This window comes from Sapajus apella, unplaced genomic scaffold (assembly GCF_009761245.1).
Source record: "Sapajus apella isolate SASKATOON/1434 unplaced genomic scaffold, GSC_monkey_1.0 scaffold14, whole genome shotgun sequence".
Taxonomy (NCBI): domain Eukaryota; kingdom Metazoa; phylum Chordata; class Mammalia; order Primates; family Cebidae; genus Sapajus; species Sapajus apella.
The window spans coordinates 30,515,754-30,521,777 of NW_022436954.1; the positions used below are offsets into that span (position 1 = coordinate 30,515,754).

At 42.7% G+C, this 6,024-nt stretch overlaps 1 non-coding gene across 1 annotated transcript; it reads right to left on the reverse strand.

Annotated features, from left to right (window-relative positions):
* Nucleotides 1–5,593: 5,593 nt before the first annotated feature.
* On the reverse strand, nucleotides 5,594–5,706 carry LOC116555231. Its single transcript, XR_004270433.1, has one exon. It is a non-coding gene; the product is annotated as a small nucleolar RNA SNORA81 (small nucleolar RNA).
* Between the last annotated feature and the right edge of the window lie 318 nt (nucleotides 5,707–6,024).

The window sequence follows — 6,024 nt, forward strand, 5'->3', positions numbered from 1 at the left end:
CCAGTTCAACCCCAGTTAGCAAAATTTGGAGTCTAGTAGTTACAAACGCGAGCCTGGAAGGAGACCAAGACGGGCAAAGTCCCCTGGAAACACGGATCGTACACTCAGTAGTCAAGGAGGGTCGAGCGGGGAACTTCTATATGACCGAAAGTCCCCTAAGGGGAGAGGTCTTGTGCGTTCCAGCTGCCAGGGGAACGCAGGCCCCACGCTGGTAGATAGTCTGGTTTCCCAAATGACGTCAGGATTTTTGATTTTTATGTTTATTTCTAAATGTTGGTAACTTATTTTGCAAAAGCACTAGGTGGATCCAATCTTACCTGTATTCAGTTGGTAATGCCATCAATGCAGACATCTGTCCATCTAACTTACTGGAATGACGGAGATGTGCTCTATCTGGTCTGCCCTGTAGATAGCGTGGCTGTTAAGCACTTAAAGTGTAGCTTAGTGTAAGTTAGGCATTGAAATTTTAATTTAAATCTAAACAAATATCCACACTGGACTCATGGTTACTGTATTGGACAGTGCAGGTCTCGAGCAGTAATTCTTTTTGTGTCTCAGCCTTGTTGAAACTCATTGCAAGCCATTGATCTTCTTCCAGAAAAATGCACATGTAGCTACTGACACGGGTGTTTGTTTAATGAGTTGGAGGATTCATGGATCTTTTGAAGCCCCACCTATGAGCCCCAGGTTAAGAATCCCTAGAAGGCCCCGTGTGGAGGCTCAGGCTATAATCCCAGCACTTTGGGAGATCGAGCCAGCTGGATCACCTGAGGTCAGGAGTTCGAGACCATGGTGAAACTACACCGCTACTAAAGATACAAAAATTAGCCGGGTGGGGTGGAGGGTGCCTATAATCCCAGCTACTCGGAGAATCCCTTGAACCTGGGAGGCGAAGGCTGCAGTGAGCCGAGATCATGCCATTGTGCTTCAGCCTGGGAAACAAGTGCGAAACTCCATCTCAAAAAATAATAAATAAATAAATAAAATCCCTAGAAAACTGAAATCATAGTTGAAGAGACAAACCCACCACAACAGCTGAATAGCTGTACTCCCAGAAATTTCCTTCATCTTGCTCTGCCTCCCACCTCCATCCCTGATGTTTTCAAAAAGGTCTGGGATGTGCTTCTTGCCCTTGCAATAAAGATGTCGTAGCAGCATAGATGCAAGTCCTTTTCTTGTGAAGCCCTCCTTCAATCAATTAATACATCGTTACTGTCTTCCTACTACAGCCTAAGCACTGGACTGGGCGCCGAGGGCACAGTGCAAACAAGATAGTCATGGTGTCTGTAGAGCTAGAGTGTATATGAACAGATGTTCATTTGTTCATTCCTTCGTTTGTTCGTTCCATAAACTGAGCACCTGCTAAATGTCAGTCTGTGCTGGATTCTGGCTGAGTATCCATGGATCACAAATCAGCATGACAAGTGCTCAGAGAGAAAGGCATTCAGTGCTCTGGGGGTACTGAATCGATCCAGGCTTGAGAATCAATCAGGGAAGGCCTCCTGGAGGAAGAGACATCTAAATTGATACTGAAGGTAAGTAGGATAAGCTAGATGGGAGGATATAGTTATGTGAGAGAAGGATAAGATCCTGTATGAGCTAGCAGAGGACAGTTCCACGTTTGAGGTAATGTCTTTGTGACCCTGTACATCTCCACAGGCTGGCAGTGAGACCTGGGAATCCAGACCTTGGAGCCTCCCCTCTTCCCCACCAGCTGACTTTGCATGGGACAAGAAGTACTGTGCCTGAGACCAGACATGCTTCCCACAGCCAGTCTAGAGGCCCTGAGTTTCTAGCAAGACAGAAGCATTACCTTGGGCGTGTAAGAGCTCCCTGCTGAGCTGCAAGTCTTCTTAGGTAGGCGGCTTAGTACCTTCTGTGCTCATCAGGCCAGCAGGATATGAATTGTTGAGTAAGGGAGGAGAAGGAGGAGTGGGAGGAGGAACAGGGAGAAAACGATCGGGGCTAGAAAAAGAAGGGGCTAGGAAGGGGACCGGAAAGTGAGTGGAGACTGGTGACTGTTTTTGCATATTCACAACTTTGGCCACAGGCTGGCCTGGGTCCCTGGGATCAGTCCAAACTCTCCAGAACGGCATATCTTTTGCCCTTGTTATAGCTGGCTTCCTGCCAGACACTGGTGGTTTCCAACAGTTAAGATTGTTCCAGAGGTAGTCTTGACTCCTGTGGGAATTACCAGAGTATTCTAGCACTGCTGTGAATCCGCAGTAATTTACATAATTTCCCCTGGGCTTGCCTACACTCTTTTCCTTTATATTTATTTTCATCTTCCACCCTACCATCAGAGTTCAAGTCCTCCCAACCAAAGGACCAGGAAAGTGATGAAACAGAATAGTCAAGGTATTGCCCTGTGTAATTGCTTTCTTTCATTTTCATCTCCCCCATGTGCATGCTTGGGGAGAGTGACTAGGTGCATCCTCATGGCTTATGCCTTAGGTTAACCTCCCTTCTTGATGAAGCAGGGGAACCAGAACAAGAGGAGTAACGTTTAGCAGAGGGTTGAATCAGTGAAAAGGAAAAGCTAGTTGCAAATGGGTTAACTGATCAGCTTAGGGTATGCTGGTTTCCTGCATCTGACTGAAAGTAACACCATCAATGACAACAAGAATCCAACAAGAAGTTACTGAAACAAGAAGAAAACTTTGGCATCTCATGTAACAAGAAGTCATGAGTTATATCAGTTTCAGATTGGTTCATTCCAGTGGTTTCAGGACATGATCAAGGAATCAGGGTTTTTTTTGTTTTTGTTTCTTCTTCAGAAACAGTGGGGGAAAGAAATGTTTTCTCCCTTTATTTGGAAAATAAACTTTCCCAGCAGACTTTCCCTCATATCTCATTGGCCAGAATTGTGTCATTTGCCTATGCTGGATCCAATGACAGGCAAGGGGAATGGAAATTCCATGGTTTATTTCAACCAATCAAGACTCACTCCTAGGGGCTGGAAAGTACTGTATACAACATCCTCTGAAGCACATGATTAGGATTCTGTGGGCAAGGGAGAACAAGCCAGATAGCTGTGTCTGCCATATGTTTAAAAGCACTTTGGACATCTCTACCTCCCTTCTGCTTCTCCACCATTCAAAATTACATGAACTTTTCACATCCTAACTCAAAGGTCACCTTCTCCACAAAGTTTTCCCTTATACTTTAAATCAGAATTAATTACTTCTTCATCAATATGCCCAGAGCCTTTGTATCTCACACACTTTTCACAGTTAGTTTTATATTAATTTTTCTTCCCTCCTAATTCTGAATTCCTTGAGAGGAGTGATCAGAAATCCAGAGCCTAGCATATTTACTGCCTTCTGGCAGAAGTTGATCGCCATAAGACAGATTTGCTGTGAGGTCAGGACCGTATTCTTTTGGCTCACCGCTGTATACTCAACCTAGTATAGTACCTGGCTCACAATAGGTGTCCCCAAATATCTTCAATGAATGATAAAATAATAATAGCTGCCGACTTCTGCTTCTGGTCAAGCATATCTGCCTTTACTGCTTTTGTCATTAGCCTGAATAGAATAGAATGAAGGAGGGACTGGATTTATCCTCCCATTTGAAACAAACAAACAAAATATATGAAACAACAGTTTTCAAGACACTGGACATTGGGCATTGAACGACATTGGAAACAAACTAGTTGAGTCCTAGGATCACCCCAGAATTACCTTGGCAGAGTTGCCAGGCCACCAAGCAGAAAGCGAGAACTCAGATGGATCCTGGCAGCCTCCTTAAGTTGAAAAGACAGCGGTGAGTGTCCAGAGAGACCAAGTCAGCCGTGGTTCTTAAGAGAGTACTGGAGAGAAGATGGCTGCACAGAGAGAGAATCCCAAAGCTCCATGGAGGATCTCCTTGGCCAACAGCAAGTGGTGAACAGTGCACGCATGTGAGGCTGAGGAATGAGCCATCTGAAAGGATTAGAAGGAACAGTGGGTGCCAGCCATGGTACCTGTCCCCACCGGTCAGACTGAAAAAACTCATCAATCGTGGGGCACTGGGTACTTAGTAAGGCCTTCCCTCAGTGGTGGGGAATAAGTAACCCTAGACTGAGCACTCCTCCAGAAAATGCCTCTCAAAGCACAAAGGCAGACCTGAAAAGCTCAAGAAAACTTACAGAAATAAATTTTAAAAATCAAGCACCCAACAAGGTGAATGAAATTCACAATTTTTATACTCCAATCAAAGACACAACAAGGCAGGAAGACACAATGAAGAGGGTAATCAGTCTGTAAAAGCTGACCCAGAACTGACACAGATATTAGAATTAACGGAGAAGAACATTAAAACAATTATTGTAATTGAATTAAATGTTTTAAAAGTTCAGAAGAGCCAGGGAAGATACAAAAAAGACACAGATTGAAAACCTAGATATCAAAACTGTGAAATCTGGGATGAAAAATATACCATATAAGATTAGCAGAAGGTTAGATATTGCAGAACACAATATGTTTTCACTAATTTAATACTTTATTGAATAAATACAATAGCAATAATGCATTCAAACGCTTTCTAAAAAATCAATTTTAAAGGCCTTTCTATTCAGGCTAATGACAAATGCAGTAAAGGCAGATATGCTTGTTTAACATAATTGGCTTATTTTATGTAGCATTTTTGTCTTTTAGTCCACAAGTATATTATTAAATGATAGAGAACATCCAATGCAACCATTTCCATAGGACTAGAAAATAAATTTCTAAGAAGGAAAGATGTTCCAGAACCCATCTTTTATGTCTACTCTCACAGTCTAAAGAAGATAAAAAACCAATGACTTTCTTCACAAGAGCTCATGACTAATGTCACTGCTATCAAACTCTGTCTCTCATCCATTTTGAGCATTAAGATTCAAATATTGCCAAAGGAAGAAGCACAATGCACATTGTGATCACTTATTCAGCAGCAGCCAGCACTGCACCCAAAACTGTCTTACTTAGGAATTAAATAAGGTCAGCCACATGCATGAGCATCTCCTCCACTGTAGTATCCTGGAAAGTCTCATTGTAATGAACCGTTTTCTTGTCTTCTTCAGCAACAGTTTATATCCACACCTTTCCTCCCAAGCCCACCCCCTCTGCCAATTCGCCTCTCTCTTTATTCTAATCGTGTACTGTTTCACTTGTGATTCCATGTTCTAAATTACGTCGATGGCATTTCTGAGTGCCACCTTGCCATCAACTGCTACTGTTGACTCCTGTGAGAATAGTTTTCACAATTAGTGGGCACAGCATAGTTTGTAACTAAAGTTACTCATCGCTCATCAATCACACGAGCCGACAAATCAGTAGTGACCAGAACACATCTTGACCCTGATCAGAAATCCCTCATGCAAACATCTCTTTCCTGCTAGTCCATATCATCATGCAGAGCAGAAACTGTGAAGTCCCTGGTGTGCATTTTCTCAGTGAGCCAGCTCACCTTGCATCTTGCCCTGAGAAAAGTCACAGCCTGTGTAATGGTCAGTGTCTTATAGAAGTCAGAAAGTGTGTCTAACTCTCATTCCTACGGTATTTCAAAGAGAAAGGTAATAGTCATTTAGTTTTCAACTTCCTTTTGTTAAATATTCATTTTGTTAGATCTGCTGATATATTGCACCAAATATTAAGACAAAGGTCACTGGACATTTAGAAAGAAGTCCCCCAGTCTTTACAATTAGAAGAAAATATTAATGAACTTGGAGGGATAGCAATAGAAACTGGCCTAAGTAAAAGACTCAGAGAAGAATGAATTGTAAAAATTAAAGAGCATTAGTTATCTCTGCGACACACTTACATTTCTGTCTTCCTTGAGCTGCTGTGCCCACCACAGGAGGAAGGGGCCGAAGATGTGTTGGTTGGTAGGGTCTCCAGGGAGGTAGAGCTATCCCACTGAACCCAGGAAGTGGGATATGCCACCTGGAATTATATATATAATTCGAGTCTGTGAAGGGGAAGCAATCAATATATATATTTGAAAAAATGATGCCCAAAATTTCCAAACTTTATGAAAATTATAATCCGCAGATGCAAGAAGCTC